The 21,184-nt window shown below is 35.7% G+C and overlaps 1 protein-coding gene across 1 annotated transcript in view; it reads right to left on the bottom strand.

The window, feature by feature from the left end:
• Positions 1–20,716, bottom strand: part of LOC145672610 (BTB/POZ domain-containing protein 2-like) — a 72,833-nt gene extending 52,117 nt beyond the window's left edge. The window contains exon 1 of the mRNA XM_081741771.1: positions 20,558–20,716. The gene's annotated coding sequence lies outside the window, so the exon portion shown is untranslated. The remainder of the gene's footprint in view (positions 1–20,557) is intronic.
• Between the last annotated feature and the right edge of the window lie 468 nt (positions 20,717–21,184).

The following is a 21,184-nucleotide window of genomic DNA, read 5'->3' as shown; positions in this document are numbered from 1 at the left end:
ACAGAAAAAAATAACTTTATAAAAAATATGTTGTGTGACATTAGTGTAATTTGGAGAGCTGACAAGTAAAGGACCATATGGTTGTCGCGCAAATCAGATGCAGACATACGCCATCTGATTGAGCATGAAAAGATATGGAGAACACAGAAATTTAAGGTGCTAAGGGCCATAGGAAGCGGAGCAAGGAAAGAGGAAACATTGAATGTCGGCAAAATTGGAGAAAGTCAGGAATGTCAGGTAAAGTTAATTTCTTGCAAACAGGGAAAGAAAGTCAACCAAAAGAAAGAAACTAAACATAACAAGGGCATCAAGGACGAAGAAAGATCATAATCAGGGTTGCCATCCGGACCGCAGTGTTGCCAGCTCTGCTTAACATTGATATGGAAGATATAGCACAGTATAGCAATTCATGCACAAGGAAAAATATTAGTAACACAAAAGACAATTGAAAAGACTCTGTACACGTGCGTAAAAAGATTTAATGTAGTCGTGAGTGAATGTTACACCCGCGTGAATACAAATGGAGGAAAATAGAGAACAGTACACACCATTTGTAGTTTAATTGCAGTTGACGTGAAGATCACGAATGAATGCATGGTCAACACACAAACATTTCTCGCAGTGAGCACAGCGGATAAAAGCAAGCTGATCACACGCGTCTCTGCAGCATTCTTCTGTGAGTCTTTTTTTAAAGCAATATACGGAAGGTGTTTCAAACTGTCCAGGATGTTCATTGGAGTAGCCACATTTGAAAAACGCAAAGCGTATCATCTTTTGGAATCGCCTAGTGGAAAACTGGTAATGAACAAATGACAGAAGGCGGAGAAAGTTCTCACGTTGCCACACATTAATACTGGAGAACACTAATGTGTCTGTGATGAACGATCATCATCATGGAACGATGCTCCCGAACACTTTCGTTTCTGTGTTATCATGTGTACCCCCTTCACTTTCATGTCTATATTTGTCCTCCCTCATGTACATTATTCACTCACGACTATCGTTAAACCTTTTTACGCACGTGTAGAGTCTTTTCAATTGTCTTTTGTGTTACTAATATTTTTCCTTAGCATGAATTGCTATACTGTGCTATATCTTTCATATCAATGTTATGCAGAGCTGGCAACACTGCGGTCCGGATGGCAACCCTGATTATGATCTTTCTTCGTCCTTGATGCCCTTGTTATGTTTAGTTTCTTTCTTTTGGTTGACTTTCTTTCCCTGTTTGCAAGAAATTAACTTTTCCCGTCATTCCTGACTTTCTTCAATTTTGCCGACATTCAATGTTTCCTCTTTCCTTGCTCCGCTCCCTATGGCCCTTAGCACCTTAAATTTCTGTGTTCTCCATATCTTTTCATGCTCAATCAGATGGCGTATGTCTGCATCTGATTTGCGCGACAACCATATGGTCCCTTACTTGTGAGAGCGGTCTGTCAACATTTTACTTAGGGTGAAATTTCCTAAAGACCATAAAGAAATTCTAAATTATATCAGTAATATTAAGATCTTAGACAATTCTTGTGTAGGGCCATAATATTTCAATAAGGCCCACCTTTGGTGCTATGGATCGTCAGTCTAATCCCTGTTTATGATATGTGGACTTTGTGATGGGCAATACCGCGTGCGTGGTTTTTCTCTCAAGGTTCTCCCACTCTCTTTACTCTAGCAATTCATTCCTTCATCATCCGTCTGGCCTGAGCCAAATATTCCTAAAGACATATGAATTAAATTCAAATTCAACGATTTCGGTCAAGTGTAAATGGTTCAGCAGTCTTTAAACTTAATGGTTCTGTGTCATGAACAAATATGTAACAAACTTACAACTCGAAAACCCTCAACGTTACCGAAATGTTAAAATTTGAAAAAATCGTATATACATTAAAAAGTCAAACTGTACTATCCTGATCCTGTAGTCTAGTGGCTAACGTCTCGAAATTGGAATTACCCCGCTACTCATTATCTTGACTGAAATTTTTCGGAATGATATCTTCACTACACACATAGCACAAAATATTGCAGGAATATCCTATTTGGATTTGGCGTTGAATATCCGAGATATGGTGTAAAAGCGAACAGTGGTTCTCGCCCTATTTTTTGCGGCAGCCCTAATGCCTTTACCTTTGTTTCCAGGCTCACTAGCAATCCTGAGGAACAATCACAATTTTACAGAGAGAAAAAGTTCCGAAAGTAATATCCTCAAAAGAGTACAATCATCAAGAGATTTCTGCTAGTTTGTGCCAATAGTCTACAAAACTTTTTCCATGGTAGAAAAGCTAACTACACCACGAGAATTCATAACGGTGTGCTAATGTCAGATCAGTAAAATACTACTGACAATTAATTTCTTTAAAATTGTGGCTCTGATCAAACTTCCAGACTTACTAGTGTGCCGCGGTACGCCGGTTGATAATTACTGAAATAAATACAATTCTAAGTGTAGGAAAAAGTAGCCGATTATCCATTATGGATGCTTGCAAATTTGCATTAAACACCAAGATAACTCAAAGCTTAGCACACGAATTTATTTTGCGAATAATTGGACGATGCAAGTGTTTCTTCCAAAGGGAGTTTTGACTTCTAAGTTTGGAATCATCTGTTTAACGAGGAAACACATGACCCTACCAGATATCGAACTCGACACCCTTTGGGAAATGGACAATGAGAAACAATATAACTGGTCCCTTCTGTATTTTGGTTTAGCGTGAGACATGGCTGCTTCACTACCTTAATTTATGATTCCACTTGTAATATCATTACTCTGAAATTAGCAGGTCTTTTCCGTTTGGTTAGATTCCTCCATTTTAAGAATTCATCCTAACACCTAATTGAAACAAAGAGAGAAATTGATTTCAGATTTGGGTTCAGTGACCTTGATTGTTTATTAAAATCTGGTAACTCTAAAGCTAATTAAAGTTCAGTTTATTCATTAACGACTCACGATCACACGGCCATACATCAATCAAAGCATTTAGAAAGGAACTATTTCCGAACTTGTTTCAATGACTCTATTTATTGGGAAGTTTCAATTCTTGTGACTAACACTAATATAAATATAGAAATAACGTTGATACAGTGGAGAGAGGCTTTAAGTTACCGGAACTAAATAGTTCTTACGCTCTTTTACAAGAAGTGTGAATCCGCGTCCTAACCTAAATTTGTGGAAAATCTTGAATCCTCTTCCCCTAAAAAAAATATTTATTTCAATGAAACTTCAATGAAAAAGTACAGAAGATACTCTACTTTTGATATAAATATTGAAACACTCTATCTTCACAAATTTTTTTAAATCAAATTGATATGATTAAGAAGCCCAGCTTGAAGTGGGTACTAAATATCTTCCAAAACTAATATCAAATTGATAAAACATTTTTCCGACCCCAAAAGCTATGAATTCGACACGAATTTCAGTCATTTTTGACATTTTACTTCTTTTCACTTCTCTCCCCTCTCCTCAACTCAATGCCGATGCGGATGAACTTGGATTTAACGCCATTGACATCCTCACGATTCATTTCAGTGACCCAGAAAGCTATGGATCGCACATTAACATCAGTTGTCTTGTATTTATTTTACGTGTTACTCCTCGCTCCTTTCAACTCTCACCTCTTGGGATGTCACACTCTCACAGTATTTTTTTTTTTTTTTCCAGATTGAAAGTTATTTGTCCATCAAGTTTGCTTAAAATTGCTCCAGACGTTCCGGAGTTACGCTGGAATATACATTCATACACATACATCCAAAAACATAAAGTGCAGGCAATATCTTCGACGCTGCCCCTGTAAACTCCTAATCCAACTGACATACTCATTCATGCCTAAACTTGAGATTAAATATAATTGCGATTGTAGCCTCATAGCCTAACGAACCCAAACAATGGATTCAACACTAATTTCAATCAAATTCAGACATTTTATTTTCATCTTTTCTCACCCTCAACTTGGAATTTAACACTATAGGGATTGTAATTATTAATCTCAGTGACAAAAAGAACTATGGATTCAACACTAATATCGGACATTTTGGATTATTTTTTAAGCCAACCCCTTCCCACCCCACTAGGGAAGCCTTCCACTCTTCCTAAATGTGCTAGGGAGTCTTACCACTGTTGGAGGTTAAATTTAAAGGCCATCGGAACTGCTATCAATCAACTTAGAGACTCCGAATGTTATAGATTCAACACTAATATCGAAAAAGATCGATATTTTTACATTCGTAGCCATTTCACCCTCCTCCTGAGTGCTAATGGAGCTTAAATCGGATTTAAACAGACTCGTGTCACTATATACCTAAGCGACCGTGACAAATTATGGATTCGACACTAATATCGGTCGCTTCGATCATTTTATATATCCCTTCTCCCTTTCCCCTAGGAATGCTGGGCATGGTATTACCATAACTGAGAGCAGACCTTGGCCTTGGAGGGCACTTACATTGTTATCAATCAACTTAGGAACTCTGAAAATCATGGATTCGACATTAATATAGATCATTTTCATTTATTTTTATATGTCATTGTCCTCCGCTCACGAATACTAATGCCCTACGGATTACAGGTGATTAGACATCTGTGCCATTGCGGACATCTGAATCGAAACGTTCCTCCATCATGTGGAAACATCCTTCATCGCCCCCATACAAAAAAGTTTAAAACAGTAACAAGTGCAAGGAAAATAATAGCCACTGTCTTTTGGGACCACCTTGGTGTGATTCACCTGGAATTCGTTCCACTGGGTACCATGATCATTACTCGGACCTATTGCTAGGCGTTGGACAGACTGAGAGAGGCCATACGTCGGAAATAGGGATGTGCACGAGTCGAGACACACTTTGTAAAATTCGAGACGAGTCGAGACAAACGTATTTCTCGACTCGAATTTTCGAGTCGAGTCGAGACAGCTGGTAAAAATCTCGACTCGACTCGAATGTCTCGAAAATTTTTCTATAATTTTTAATATTATTTTGAAGAAAGTGCTCGCTCAGAAACACTCGGCACGAGAATTTCGGAAACTGAAGGACTTGTCAGGTGTTCGAGGACTGCTGTGGTGATTGTCTTCAGCAAGTGGCGCAACCAAGGGGAAAAGACGTCCAAATGTCGAGGGGTTGGGTGTCCCCCACCTCATTACAGATGTCGAACGACGTAGGCTGGTCCGACTGGTAAAACAGAACAGGCGGTGAACTGCCTCGGAACTAAGATCAGAGTTTAATGCTGGACAAAGTACAAGTGTCTGAACTAGTGTTGTCAAATTTCCGGAAATTTTGAACCTGTTTTTTAAAAAAAGTTTTTTTTCTCGATTTTCCGGAAAAATTGAAAAAAGTAAATATGTTTGTATTAGGTTAATTTTACTAGTAATGATATCTATTTTCTTTTCAAACACGCGAAAAATGTAAGTTCAAAAATTTCAATATTGTGAATATTAAAAAATAGCACTCGAAAATTAAAACTATTCCAATTATTATATATATATTAAAATACTAGATTTACGCGTATATGTTTCTCCTCACAGAAAAGTTTATATGTTTGTCTCCAATCCTTTCAACAATGAGATCTCGAACCCACAAGTGCTAGAAACGTGCCGTTTTCATTTGTCGATTCCAAATTTTATGTAAATTGTTCAGTTCTAATTGAATACTTTTATAAAAAAAAAACATGGCCATTAGTTCTTTATTACATATATAGGGGTACACAAGAAGTACTGTGGGGGCGCGGTGGCTCAGTGGTAGGGCGTTCACCTCTGCGTTATATATATACAAAGGCGGATCCAAGGGGGCTATAGCTCTTCCTTCACACTCAAGTATACACTGCATAAAATGAGCTTCAATCCTGCTTTACACTGTATAAAACTGCAAACTATGGTTTAGCCCCTCTCTTGATCACATCCTGGATCCGCCACTACATATATAGATATACTGTATATACATGATCGAAAATGGCCTCGAATCCATACTCGCTGAGATGAACAGAAGATGCCGTTTAAATCCACAAATTCAGCCCCATTAGTACTCTAAGGAGGATGGTGACATGTAAAGATAATTGAAAATTATCGATATTAATGTCAAATTCATAGTTTTGGGGCTCCACAAGTTTATTGGTGACAGTTTTGGTGCCCTTTGTGTCCAAAATGAAACGTATTCTCCCCGTGTGAAGAACGGATATTCTGCTAGTCTGTAATAATAACTAACGAAAGTTTCACTTAATATATTTCTCGCTGCTCAAATTTACTTACTTGTGCGGTGTATGTGTGTAAAGTGGAATTAAAACCTGTTGCTTTAATATTTTTCCGTTAGCGAAATACATTGTATATACAGTAGGACATCGATAATCGTAACGTCAAAAATCCGAACGCAGTCCCTAGAAGCTTTTTACATTTTGTCTTAACGCTAGCGATAAACAAACAATAGCGTGTCCATCGACATTATGTGAAGTCAGTGTTTTTACAAAAGTTCATTTATATGTTATAGTTTGTCATGTATTTTTATTTTTATTTTTTCTTAGGCCTATAAGTTTTAAGTGTGACGTACAAGAACAGTGTTATTTACAGTACAAGCAAGTTCTTCAGAAACATTAAATGTAAGTAGCCTTACGTACGGTATTGTAATTACTGAATAACCACTGTATCGATAGAAGAACATACCGTACAGTATATGTAAGCCTAAATGGCATTTTCTTGGTCATTTTCGAAAATCCGAACAATTTGAAAATCCGAATACCTGTGGTCCCAATTAGTTCGGTTTCCGACTTCCCACTGTATATGTTGCAGACATGTTACAGCAAGTAGGATTACTAGCATCAGGCCAACAAATAGTTTTTAAATTACATTTTCCTGTTTTTGCCAATATTTCCGAACAAATGATTTTTTCTAATGGTTTCAAAATTTCCAGAATTTTACATAGAACAATGAAGATATCTCTATGAAATATATGTTTGATTTAACTTATTAATTAAAATGATTCTGTGATTAACAAAAATGATGATTCTAATGATACCCAAATTTTCCGTTTTTTTCCCCAGCTCGGGAAAACAGTAAAAAAAACTGTTTTTTACCCAAAATTTTCTTTTTTTCACAGGCCTTCACAACAGTAGTCTGAACACACAGTGCACCGAACACTCCTAACAATGGCGAATGTTAACACCACGACATCGGCAACTATAACTGAAATGAACACGTGATCATCGCCACTAGACCTTGGCACAATGTCAGAGCGTTCCATTGTCTGATGAATCCCGATATCTTCTTCATCATGACGATGTGAGGGTGCGAATCCGTCATTTTCAAAGGAAACAGCTCCTTGACATCTGTACCGCGGGACGGAGACAAACTGGCTGCGGCTTAATTATTATCTGGGGAACATTCAGGTGAGCATCCATGTGTCTAGTGGAGCTCAAGCAAGGCACTATGACGGCCGAGGCGTCACACGCTGCTTACAGACTACGTACACTCCTTCATGACGGCCATGTTTCCCATCGGTAGTGGCATTTTTCGACAAGATAATGCACCATGTCACAAGGCCAGGAGTGTGATGGAGTGGTTCGAGGAACACAGGAGCAAGTTCCAAGTGATGTGCTGGCCCCCAAACTCTCCGGATCTGAACCCAATCGATCACATCTGGGATGTGATTGAACGTGACGTGAGGGGGCAACACCCCCTCCCCGGAATTTACGGGAATTAGGTGACCTGTGTGTGCATATGTGGTGCCAACTCTCTTTAGCGACCCACCTAGGAACATTGCGACCATGCCAAGACGCGTTGCCGTTGTTATTCGTGCCAAAAGGTGGACATACTAACAATTAGGTAGGTAGTCATAACGGTCTGGCTGATGTGTGTATATATTTTAACTCGTATATTTTGTCTCGACTCGAATTCGAGTCGAGTCGAGACAGCAACACATTTTCGAGTCGAGACACGAGTCGAGAGACATTTTCTCGAGACAGGCTTAAATCTCGACTCGACTCGTGCGCATCCCTAGTCGGAAAAGACCTGGAGCACTAAGGGAGGGTGTCTTGTTGTTACACGACAATATTCGACCGCACACAGCCCATCTCAACCGTGATCATGTCACACGTTTCAACTGGGAGGTTTTGGAACATACTGCATACAGCCTGGACCTTGCACCCAGCGATTTCCATCTCTTCGGACCAATGAAGAAGCATCTTCAAGAACAACGCTTCAACACAGTGCAAGAGGCACAGGATGCAGTGAAAACCTGGTTGAACAGTTTTGACACAGATTTCTTCCATAGTGGCATTGATGCATTCGTCACCCGCTGAAACAAGTGCTTAGACAAATATGGCGACTATGTAGAATGTTAGTTTGCAGTGTCATGTATACCCTGTAACAGTATAGGCAACCGAGACATAAAGATTTCTAAAAAAAAAAAAAAAAAAAAACATTACCTTACTTTTTGATCCTACCTTGTAACTAAAATAGTATAATCGAATTCAGTATGTTGAAGTTATGTGTGAAACAAGAAGAAATGTAGGTAGTTTCTTATTTATTTAAATACGTGAGTCACATACTTTAAATATTTAGTGAGGAATTTGATTAATAGAAATACTACGGTAATAAAAGTTTGCTATGAAAGATGTATGTTTCACAATTTTAGCTAGTTAATATGATTTACAGAGTTCCCTGGCAAGCAGATTGCAACGCTTCTTGTTTCTTGTGCATTTCCTCACGAAATGTTTTACATTGCAATGTCAAAGTTAATTTTTCACATACTATGGGTCTACTTAAAAGACGATCTTCCTTTTTTTCTATCTCCGAAACCTTTTTTGGCTTCAAGCGAGCAATTCGCTTCTCAAACGTTGTAAAAAGGTTTTCAAAACACCTTGTATATTTATAGTTTCCTCAAGAGTTATTTCACTTGTAATAAAGCAGTACATGTATTTATTCGTTGTAGATATCGAGGAACCTTTTCATGTCTCTTTCTGCATCTCAAAACATTTTTGCTGAGTCAATTGAATTCTACGTATCATCTTCCTTCATGCATTGAGTATGTGAGTGATAGAACAAAAAAAAAAGAACTGATATTGAATAACATTTCAGATTTCTATCAGTAGAAACATTTTCCATTAAAGTTTTATATGTCAATATGATCTTGAACTTTTATTTTCTCTCTTTCAAAGGGTAATAAATCAAGTTAAGATCTTGCTTTTATTTATTTAGTACTTCTAGTTTCCAAGTTCCCATACCGCCATTAAATTACTCCGTAACTTAAAAAGTAGACACGGTTTCTCAAGTAACTTCAATTTCTAAATTCTCCTTAGTAATTTCCAACCCTGTCAGAAGTATTTTCTTTACCTTTCTTTTCCGTTTATGTTTGTCTCTTTATTTTCCTATCGAGTAAACACTTACTGGTATCTGTAGGTAGTTTTATGAGTAAAGTTCTAAAGTGTGGGCGTGAAATAAAAAAAAAAGTTAGTAATGTGATATAACTACTAAAGAAGAAAGAACGAAATGTTTTATATTGTACTGAGTAAAGAATTAACAAGAAATATAATCAAAACATAATGGCTCATGGTGTTTGTTCTGAAGTTTATATTGTATGGAGTAGAAATACATACATTATGATAGATAAAAGGAAAAATATTGCGGGGCTTTGAAACGTGGTTATAGAGGGGGAAATGGTAGAAGATTAGCTCAGCAAAAATGAAAACTGAAGGAGAAAGTATTAGAGAATAGTAGATGAGGAAATAATAACATTGGAAATAATTAAGAGGAAAAGAAATTTCTTAGAACACTGAGAAGACATTAGAGTCTGAGAGACGTGAGAAAAATTCCAGAAAGAGAGAAGACTGCTCTAATTGATTATTAAATTCTCTAAAACGTGAGAAAATGACTGAGGGAGAGATGACTAAACTGTGATAGACGTGAGAGAAACGATGAAATATGATTAAATTCTGAAAAACGTGAGAAAAATGACTATAATATGATTACATTCTTATGAACGTGTGAAAATGACGGAGAGAGAGAAGACGACTTTAATGATTAAATGCTGATAGAAGTGAGAAAAAAGACTATATGATTAAATTCTGATAAACGTGAGAAAAGCGATGGACGGAGAGAAGGCAACTATAATTATTAAATACAGACACACGTGAGAAAAAGACTAGAATATAATTAAATTCTGATAAACGTGAGAAAAACGATGGAGAGAGAGAAGGCAACTATAATGATTAAACTCAGACGTGAGATAAGCGATCATAATATGATTAAATTCTGATAAACATTAGAACAACGACAGAGGAAGAGAAGACGACTGTAATGATTAAACCCTGATAGACGTGAGAAAAACGACTATAATATGATTAAATTCTGATAAACGTGAGAAGAATTACGGAGGGTGAGAAGATGAAAATAATATTATTACGTTCTGACACGTGAGAAGAATGACGACTGGAGATAAGGTGACTACAATTGATGGACGTTACTCTCAAGTCATAGATTACTCCTGTCTTTGGACCATGGTACCAAATTTCACATAAGTAAATCCCCACGCTAAGCGGGTTTGCATATCCAGGCTCCTAACTATGAAAATATTTACGTTCACCCCAACCCCAATCATTTCACAGATTCAACCTGTTGTATATAAGTTATTAGGACAAAAATTTAATGTAATTTATACGAAAAACCCTTTTATGCATTGCAAGACCTGTAACGTCCGAATATTCACCACAAACTTATAGTCGTATCGACATAAACAAAGAAAAAGTGTGGAGCAGGAAACCACTTTACACAAAAGTCAAAAGAGAGCCATTGAAAACATACGAACTGGCCGAGCGGTTTGGGTCACTAGTCTATCAATCAGAAGCTTGTGTGTTCAAATCCTGTAGAAAATATTCGTTTTGTTTGTTTCTTAAAAGTGTGTTCCTATTTTCATCAGAGGACTGAGAACATTTCTTTGAATAAATCTTTGGAAACTACTTTTCTCTGAAATTCGATTAGAAGCGAACATTATATGAATTGCAAATCTAAAAGCCACAGCTGAGAACAAAATATTAAGTATGTTCAATGTTTCATTATTATCCTTTGATTTGTAATGAAAAACTAATTATAAGCATTGACGATTTCAGAAGATTCTCCCCGGGGGACGGTCAATATATGAATGAGAGAAAACTGATAAAACATTATTAGTCCACTTTGAGCATGATCGAAAATAACTTATGGCCGCGAAGGGAAATTTATGTCGACAAGGTCTCAAATTCTCCCACAGGTCATGCCCTGAAATCATCAGTGTTTGAAAGATTTCCTTAACAAATAGAATATTATATTTATTTCTCGTTCTACGTTTTGAAATGGAAAAATGGTAATTTTAAATAGAATTATAATACGATACGCATAAAGATTTATAGAACTAATGAAGTAAATATTCTTGTGTAAGTTATCGATTTCTAATCGGATTAAAACTTGAATATTCGTTTACATTACACTTTAAAGTAAATCCTCTCTATATATAATTCTTACTGGAAAGCATGTTTAACTCCAATTACTTAATCAATATATTTAATAATATATATTTATTGTAACACTTTTACTATTCAATGTTGTATACACTTCATTTCCCAAAGCATGTTGTATACACTTCATTTCCTAAAGCAAAACCTCGCAAATGTATAGTTGACTAGTGAATATTATCAAATAAATTACCATTTAGTTTACGTAAATATTGCATCGCCTGATTTGAAGCTTCGTACTTTAAATAATAATAATAATAATAATAATAATAATAATAATAATAATAATAATAATAATAATAATAAAATCATAGCCATATCTTTATCAGAATTTCAGGCTTAGTCAATAAATGAATTCAACGTGGTCTCTATTCGAAGCTCTATTTAATCGAATCAGATAGAAACACGAAGAGAAACTTACAGAACAGATAAAATAAAAATGTTACTTTGGTGGGACTGGAAGTAACCTTTAATTTTTTTTTTTTTTTTACAAATTACAGACAAATGCCTTAGACACTTTTTTCTTTTCTTTAAGTTAAGTGATTCACCGAACGTATCTGACATATGAGTAACTTGTCTCTATTTTCTACTCGGTTATACACGTTTTACAATATTTTACATTAACCTTGAACGACAAGAACACGAACACAAAAACATCCACCTAGGTATGACAGTTAAAATTTCAAACTTTCCCCATGGGGAATCGAACCCGGGACCCCATACACCTGAAGCACACTTGCTAGGCACTAGGCCAACGGGGAGAGCAAATGAAATGTATTTTGTAGTGTCTGAAGTTTATACCTATTTCAGCCTGTTGTAATATGTCTATTGATTTTTTAATGTTTACCGTATTCGTTACTTTGAGGAATGATATATATTATTGATATAGGTTTTATTACATATTCGTCCATAAATATTATATAAATGATCTTCCATGGAAATTCACTGGTGCATCCGCAGTAGAAACAGAAGAACGCAGTTTACTGATGTTAGTCAGAATGCAAATGTCTAACCTGGCTGTCAGAATTCCTTAGTAGAAAGCAGTAGTTCCCAACCTGGGGACGCGCAGCTTCCGCCTGAGTAAGCATGAAGAGGGAGTAAAGTGGCGAAAGCTACTGACAGAAATGAATTGTGCAATAAATAAATAAAGCACCACTCATAATGACTTTCAAATTTAGCTTGACAATTTTATAATGACCGTTTTATAAAAACATAATGTTGCACTACGAGGGTATGCAAAAGTCTTGTTAGAAATAAATATTAATTTCTGATATTATTATTATTATTATTATTATTATTATTATTATTATTATTATTATTATTATTATTATTATTATTATTATTATTATTATTATTATTGGTCTCCTACTTCTTAGCCAAGATGTGAAATATTCACTACCTTCTTCATATCGCTAAATCAATTTCTTCAGTTTTCTCGTCACAGTTATCTGAGCGGCAGTTTGCCTCATTGTTGCTCGACCTATGATTTTTCCCTCGCATAGTAACAGATAGTTTTCTACAGCTTTTAGAGCGAGGTATTTTGACAACCTGTAGAAATTTGCATTGTGATTCGTATTAGCAATGACAGTAAAGTGGATCTTTCTGTTTCTGCTGTGCATCATCAGCATCATTATATCAGAAGTATTCCGCCATTACCAGCGGGTCACTTACCGCAGCTGAGAAGCTGCCATGCTCCACGATCTTCTGTTAACCTCTCCATCTTCACATACGATAAATACAGTAAAATATAGTACACGAAGCATTTTATGAGTCTTTTTCTTTTCAACTCTATTCGTGGTCCCACAAAATACTATTTCCTCCATCCTAAAGGCTCGTTTCGCCATTTCTATCCTTGCTTTTATTTCACGTTCGCATGTCATATCATCACTAACAATAGTACTCAGATATCGAAAACTAGTCACTTGTTTTTTCCCGCTCCTACTTCTATATTTGACACCGATCGCTTCGTTTCAATCATCATGGATTTTGTCTTTCTAACATTTATTTCCATCCCATATTCTTCACAAGAATTTCTCAAGTTTCCTACATCTTGTTAATTTTCTTTTTAGATTCTGCAACAACAGCCATATCAACCCCAAACCGTATACACCTCACCATTCTATGTTCTACCGAAATTCCATCTTCATTATGTAGACTCGTTTTCGCTCTCTTCTAAATAGCTACTAAATAAAATATAATCGGCGGAATATATAATCTCTGTTGAACTCACCTTCCAATTACATTGTCTGTCTACTGTGCATGCACCAGTGAATTTCCATGGAAGATCATGAATAATTCTGATAATTTGTATAATATTTATGGACGAATATGTAATAGAACCTGATTCCTCAAACTAACGAACACGGTAAACATAAAAACATCAATAGACATATTATATCCGGGCGAAATAGGCATAAACTTCAGACACTACAAAATACCTTTCACTCGCTCTCCCCGCTGGTCTAGTGGCTAGCATGTGTGCCTCAGGTGTATGGGGTCCCGGGTTCGATTCCCCGTGGGGAAAGTTTGGAATTTTAACTGTCATACCTAGATGGATGTTTTTGTGTTCGTGTTCTTGTCGTTCAAGGTTAATGCAAAAGATTGTAGAAAATAGAGGTAAGTTACCCCGATAGGTCCGGTGAATCAGTTAACTTAAATAAAAGAAAAAAGTGTCAAAGGCATTTGTTTGTAAATTGTAAAGAACTCTTAAAAGTTAGTTCCAGTTCCACCAAAGCAACATTTTTTCTTTGACCTGTTCTCGAAGTTCCTCTTCGTATTTCTATCGGATTCGATTAAATAGAGCTTCGAATAGAGACCACGTTGAATTCATTTATTGACTAAGCCTGAAATTCTGATAAAGATATGGCTATGATTTCATTATTATTATTATTATTATTATTATTATTATTATTATTATTATTATTATTATTATTTAAAGTACGAAGCTTCGAATCGGGCGATGCTGTATTGACGTAAACTAAATGATAATTTATTTAATAATATTCACTAGTCAATTATACATTTGTGAGGTTTTGCTTTGGGAAATGAAGTGCATACGCCATTGAATAGTAAGAGTATTACAATAAAAATATATTATTAAAAATATTGATCAAGTAATTGGAGTTAAACATGCTTTCCAGTAAGAACTATATAGAGAAAGGATTTACTTTAAAGTGTGATGTAAAAGAATATTCTAGTTTTAATCCGATTAGAAATCGATAACTTACACAAGAATATTTACTTCATTAGTTCTATAAATCTTTATGCTTATTGTATTATAATTCTCTTTAAAATTATGATTTTTCCATTTCAAAACGTAGAACGAGAAATAAATATAATATTCTATTTGTTAAGGAAATCTTTCAAACACTGATGATTTCAGGGCATGACCGGTGGGAGAATTTGAGACCTTGTCGACATAAATTTCCCTTCGCGGCCATAAGTTATTTTCGATCATGCTCAAAGTGGACTAATAATGTTTTATCAGTTTTCTCTCATTCATATATTGACCGTCCCCCGGGGAGAATCTTCTGAAATCGTCAATGCTTATAATTAGTTTTTCATTACAAATCAAAGAATAATAATGAAACATTGAACATATTTAATATTTTGTTCTCAGCTATGGCTTTTAGATTTGCAATTCATATAATGTTCGCTTCTAATCGAATTTCAGAGAAAAGTAGTTTCCAAAGATTTATTCAAAGAAATGTTCTCAGTCCTCTGATGAAAATAGGAACACACTTTTAAGAAACAAACAAAACGAATATTTTCTACAGGGTTTGAACACACAAGCTTCTGATTGATAGACTAGTGACCCAAACCGCTCGGCCAGTTCGTATGTTTTCAATGGCTCTCTTTTGACTTTTGTGTAAAGTGGTTTCCTGCTCCACACTTTTTCTTTGTTTATGTCGATACGACTATAAGTTCGTGGTGAATATTTGGACGTTACAGGTCTTGCAATGCATAAAAGGGTTTTTCGTATAAATTACATTAAATTTTTGTCCTAATAACTTATATACAACAGGTTGAATCTGTGAAATGATTGGGGTTGGAGTGATCGTAAATATTTTCATAGTTAGGAGCCTGGATATGCAAACCCGCTTAGCGTGGGGATTTACTTATGTGAAATTTGGTACATGGAAACCTTTCAATTTGTCGCAAAAGTTGACGTAATAGATGTTATGATAATGGCTGATTGGTGCTTTGTGATCTTGTTCAGTATCAATTTTATATAAAAGTGAGCTACTAATCCGAACTACTACTCGTGACTTCATCCGAGGTAAATACGAGTACCTTCACTGGAAATGGAAAGGAACCAGGCTCTTGGCCATGAAGGAACGAATATCATGATGTCATGCTCTGTCTCGCCTTCAATGTCTTATTTTATTCCCATGTTTCAATTTAAACATAAGCATACAATATCTACCCTTTAACATCTTTTCAGCGAAAAGGTGAGAATTATCCTTGAGTCACGATGTAGTGTTAAATAATAAAATAGTACTAGGTTTGTGTCATAAATTGGACACAAATATCTATAAATAAAACCGAAAACAAATAAAAAATTTCTGTAAACAAATACAAAGATCACCATACAATATAGAGGATATCTCCACCATCAAGTATTGCTTAGAATTAATACCTGAAATCTTAAAATACCAAAGAATACACTTACAAGAAGGCAGACTTTGGTAAGTGAACTTCGGAGCCATTTTTTGCGAGGTGGTAATGCACATTTAAAGAGTTAATATTACATACTAGGAGGGCGCAATGGCCAAAAGGAACCCAAAAAACCCTTCTTAAAGTTTCTGCTCGCCGCATATATCGTAAGACGTGCAACATTGTCAGATGACGGCGTGGCAGACTCAGAAGAACATGAGGCTCAAGTGTAAAGGGTCCCGTGTTCGATTCCAGGTAGAGTCGAATTTTAATTTCCGTTTTTTTTGCTTCAACCAATAAGGTAGCCATTTGTTACTATAAGTAAAATATTAATTCATTATATGTTTATAATGTATTAAAACAATAGAAATTTTCAATCACTTGTAAAATCTTTCAATGTTCAATGTTAACTAGCAAGAGAATTTAATCTATTCCGTAAATATACTGATATCACGCGTTATATTATGGTTACGACAGTCGTTGTCTAATAAATGTTCTTGACGCTTCTTGTCTACATCTGTTGTCAGTGCGAATTACAAAGGAGTTGAGGGGGAAGTCCCTTTTGCTAATACTGGATGTTGCTATAACCAAAGATTTCCCCCCTCATTCCCCTTGTAATTTGCACACTGTCATCAGATGTAGACACGAAGCTTCCAGAACATTTTTACACAATGACGGCGGTAACAATAATATTTACGGAAGAGATTAAATTTTGTTCCTAGTTAACATGGAATTGAAAGATTTTACAAGTGATTAAAAATTTCTATTTTTTAAATACATTATAAACATATGGTGAATTAATATTTTACTTATAGTTACAAATGGCTACTTTATTGGTTGAAGCAAAAAAACAAAAATAATAGTTTGACTCGAATGGGAATCGAACCCGGGACCCTTTACACTTCAGTCTCAGGTTCTTCTCAATCTGCCACGCCGTCACTTAATAAATTTGCGCGTCTTATACTGCGCACCGATATACGCGTTCTGCTCACCGATATATGCGGTGAGCAGAAAATTTTAAGACGGTTTTTCTCGGTTATTTTTGGCCATTGCGCTCTCCCAGTTTGTAATATTAACTCTTTAAAAGTGCACTACCACCTCGCAAAAAATGGCTCCAAAGTTCACTTACCAAAGTCTGCCTTCTCGTAGTTAGATACGTTCAGATGTAGCGGTAGAGCTACATCTAATAATTATAATTCATAATTCATCAATTAAAGCAATAATTATAAAAAAAAGGTATGGGTCACTGCATAAAACTTTCCCGTTTTAATTCCTTAAACTAAATCATGTAGTGCTGTAGTTATTAATGAATTATTTTCTTCTGAAATACCTATAAGGCACTTTCGGAGTAAAATTATAAGGCACTTTCGAAAAAAAACTCATTCCCAAAAGTAAGCTACCCTTTGCTGATTTTTCCATTAGAAATAATTTATTCTATATGTGAGGCTTATTAATGAAATATTTGTTTATAAAACGACATCATCGCATGTGTGTTATTTTACATAACCGTAAAAGGAAACTCGCCCCAAGAGTAAACTAGCCCATGTGGTGAATTTATGCATAATAATAATAATAATAATAATAATAATAATAATAATAATAATAATAATAATAATAATAATAATAATAATAAATAATTTATTTGTGAAATACGACCAAAGTTGCCTGGGTCGTTTCCAAGAAAATAGTCTGAAAACAAACTCATCTCCAAAAATAAACTACTCCTTGTGGATTTTTTAAAAGGAATAATTCACAGAACATTATAGAGTTATTAATTAAATATGAACAAAATGGCTTCAGTAGTTTTGAGAAAATCGTCCGAAAAAACTATGCCCTAAGAATACATTACCCCTTGTAGATTTTTAAGAACAAATGAGTTATGCCATATTGGCACTTTATTAATGAAATATTTAGTTATGAACATGAACAAAACTGTCTGAGTCGTTTCTCAGAAAGAAAATTAAAATAAACTGACATTTTTCAGTTGTATATTTCACCGGTATGTCCCCTAGGCTAAAGGACACGGTGATGATGAGATATGAATGCAATGCTGGAATAAATAAAGGAGGAAACGGGAAAACGCCGAGAAAACCCACGTACACGGTGTGTTTGTCCACCACAAAGTCCACTTGGCACGAGCTGGGGTCGAACCAGGTACCACACACACCAGAGATGAACGCTCTACCACTAAGCAAGCACGACATTTCGTTTCTGAGAAAATCGCCCAAAAAAACTCACCCCCAAGAATACAATACAGGGTGACCCAAAAGTAGGTATACACTACTGCATTGATCAAGTATAACATTCTGGCATATAGATTTATTTGTTTCGGCTGTTCCGAGCTTAAAATATAAGTAAAAAGACATTAAGAACAAATAATAAAGAAACTAAGTCTACCTGATGGATAACAAGAAGAAATAATATTAAAAGCAATGAGTTGATCAGTACGATTACATCGTTTTTCTAACGTCTATCACAATTTAGTCATCATAGTCAGCTTCTCTCCCTCCATCGTTTTCTCAAGTTTTAGTGAATTTAATAATCAATTAGAGTAGTCTTCTGTCTTTCTGGGATTTTTCTCACGTCTCTCAGAACCTAATGTCTTCTCAGTGTTCTAAGGAATTTCTTTTCCTCTTAATTGTTTCCTTCTTGATTTTTATCAGAGAAAAGACTTATACCACATAACGGGGTTGCTTTTGGAAAATTGTTTTATGAAATATTTTTAAAATATCATCAGAGATGTTTTTGAGAAAATCGCAGCTTTTGACTTTTACTCTTAAGTAAATTATACTTAATCTTAGGGAATGTGATATTCCATTTCTAGCAAAATTTTGAAAATTTACCAGAAAGAAATGAATAATATGCTCGTTTGTGTGTTTAATAATATGTAAGGAGAGCAGAACTTTGCTTTATTATATATATAGTGGCGGATCGAGGATATGATCAAGGAAGGGGCTAAACCATAGCTTGCAGTTTTATCCATATTATCCAGTGTATACCTGAGCTTGAAGGGGGGCTATAGCCCCTATAGCTCCCCCTTGGATCCGCCCCTGTAAATTTTCAAAATTTTGCTAGAAACGAACGACCAGCTTTGGAACTTAACCCGCGGATATAATCATGGAACTATTAGGCAAACGGAGGGAACTACTTTGTGCAAGATTACGGGATACTTGAATTGTGCGAAAGTAACGAGAATTTGTATTCTAAGTATGACTGCAGGTATACAGAGACACTCCAGTTGGTATCCTTACGCAGAGAAAAGAACTTACATTCTATTAATTTAAACAAAATTGATACAAACGTCTCTAGTCCTAAGCTAACCTGACCCTACTTATTCCTACCTTACTTCACTCTACCCTACCCTACTTCATTACACTCTTTTAAAGAGGTCTTAAAAATTTGTGATTTTTAAATTTTCGTAGCTGTTATTACGCTTTTTGTTGAAAATGAAGCGAAAGATCAATTTCGGAATAAATGCCATAACCGCATAGGCTTTTAGTGTATGGTAAGATACTTGACCAAAATTACTGACAACTTTCATTGTCCTTTTTATAATGTATGCTTATGGGGCGTTTACACTTAGTCGATTTGCGTTCGATTCAGTTGAATTGACGTCACTTTCAACTTAATCGACCGTGTAAACGGGAATTCAACTTAATCGCCTGTTGATCGAAAGCGACTAATCGACTGGCAACTGAATTGAAAGACGTTCTATTTTCTGTGGTTGAAATAATTGAACACATCCATCGATCTGATTCGGCCTAGTTGCTTCGATTTAGTGGCAAATGCAGCGAGTCGATTTAGTCGTGCGACTAAATCGACCAAGTGTAAACGCCCCATTAAGAGGCGGATAATATTCAGAAATGAGAATCGGCATCCTAAGCCTTATTACAAAGAAATTGTGAACCCTAGTGTTTAGGAGTAACACACGAATACAGGGATGAAAAATAAACTGTTAGGTGAATAAGCCACTCGATGAACTATTTCCAAATAAATTAACATTAATCGCCTATATGTATAAGGGTAATAGTATACAACAGTGCCTCATGATCTGTGCGCGTGGATACTTCCTACTGTTGCACTACGTATAAAAATGATTTTATTACATTTAGAAGTAGTAAGAAGCATCCACGTGCACGTGACATGCGATATGTTTCAAATCCCCCACATATACTCATACACTACGTACAAGGGCACATTATTATTCTTCGCATACCATAAAACACAACGAAACGCAACGCAAACCGACGTACATTTTATTTTATATTACTCAGTAATTAAATGAAAGTCGCATTTTTACCTAATTTTCAAGTTCCTATATCCTCAATGAATAATCCTTAAAAGACTGCACTTCGTGAGTCCTCGCTAAATGATGAGGCACTCTCGTATACTATATCCGTATAAGAATTACGTAATTAGGTTGAGTATAAAAAAAATTTTGTTACTTACATTTACTTCTTGTCGTTACCACATTTGCCAGAAGAAATAGAAAGCAAAACCTCGCATGCACTTCCTATTTGCGACATGACGTAAGCAAAGCTATTTTTAAACTCCACAGAATATACACATTGACATAGTAGCCAGAAACGTTTTCTTTATATTACTGTCGTGGTGCCAATAATAGCAACAAACTGATTATACACAGCTGCACCGAAGCCTTTGGAATCGCCTTTTTCTTTCTTTCTAAGCTGAAAAATCTTTATATTGGGAAAACGTTTTGGCCAGCTGACTAAGACATTGGACAAAAGTGTATATTTTCGTTATTTGTCTCTATTTGTGTATTTTCCATTACATCGAAGGGATACGTTTCATTTTCAGTTTGTGGGTTCGTTCTGATGTCCCGAAAAACAAAAGGAAAACCATGAATTAAGTCTTATATTGAATTCGACTTCATTCGGTAAAGAATAGTAATTATTAGAGGCAGTGCTGAAGTAAGCGGAACTGAAGAGTAGAGGTCTGCACGGGTCGGCTGAATTTACAATGTGAGGCCCGACCCGAGTCCGAAGTATGTTTCAGCATTTAGGCCCGAAGCCGGCCCGAACTCATGTGATAATCAAATATGCCCGAATAAGCCAG

The sequence above is a fragment of the Thermobia domestica genome, chromosome 2 (genome assembly GCF_964235325.1).
Source record: "Thermobia domestica chromosome 2, izTheDome1.hap1.1, whole genome shotgun sequence".
Lineage (NCBI taxonomy): Eukaryota > Metazoa > Arthropoda > Insecta > Zygentoma > Lepismatidae > Thermobia > Thermobia domestica.
This window is presented reverse-complemented; position numbering and strand designations above follow the sequence as displayed.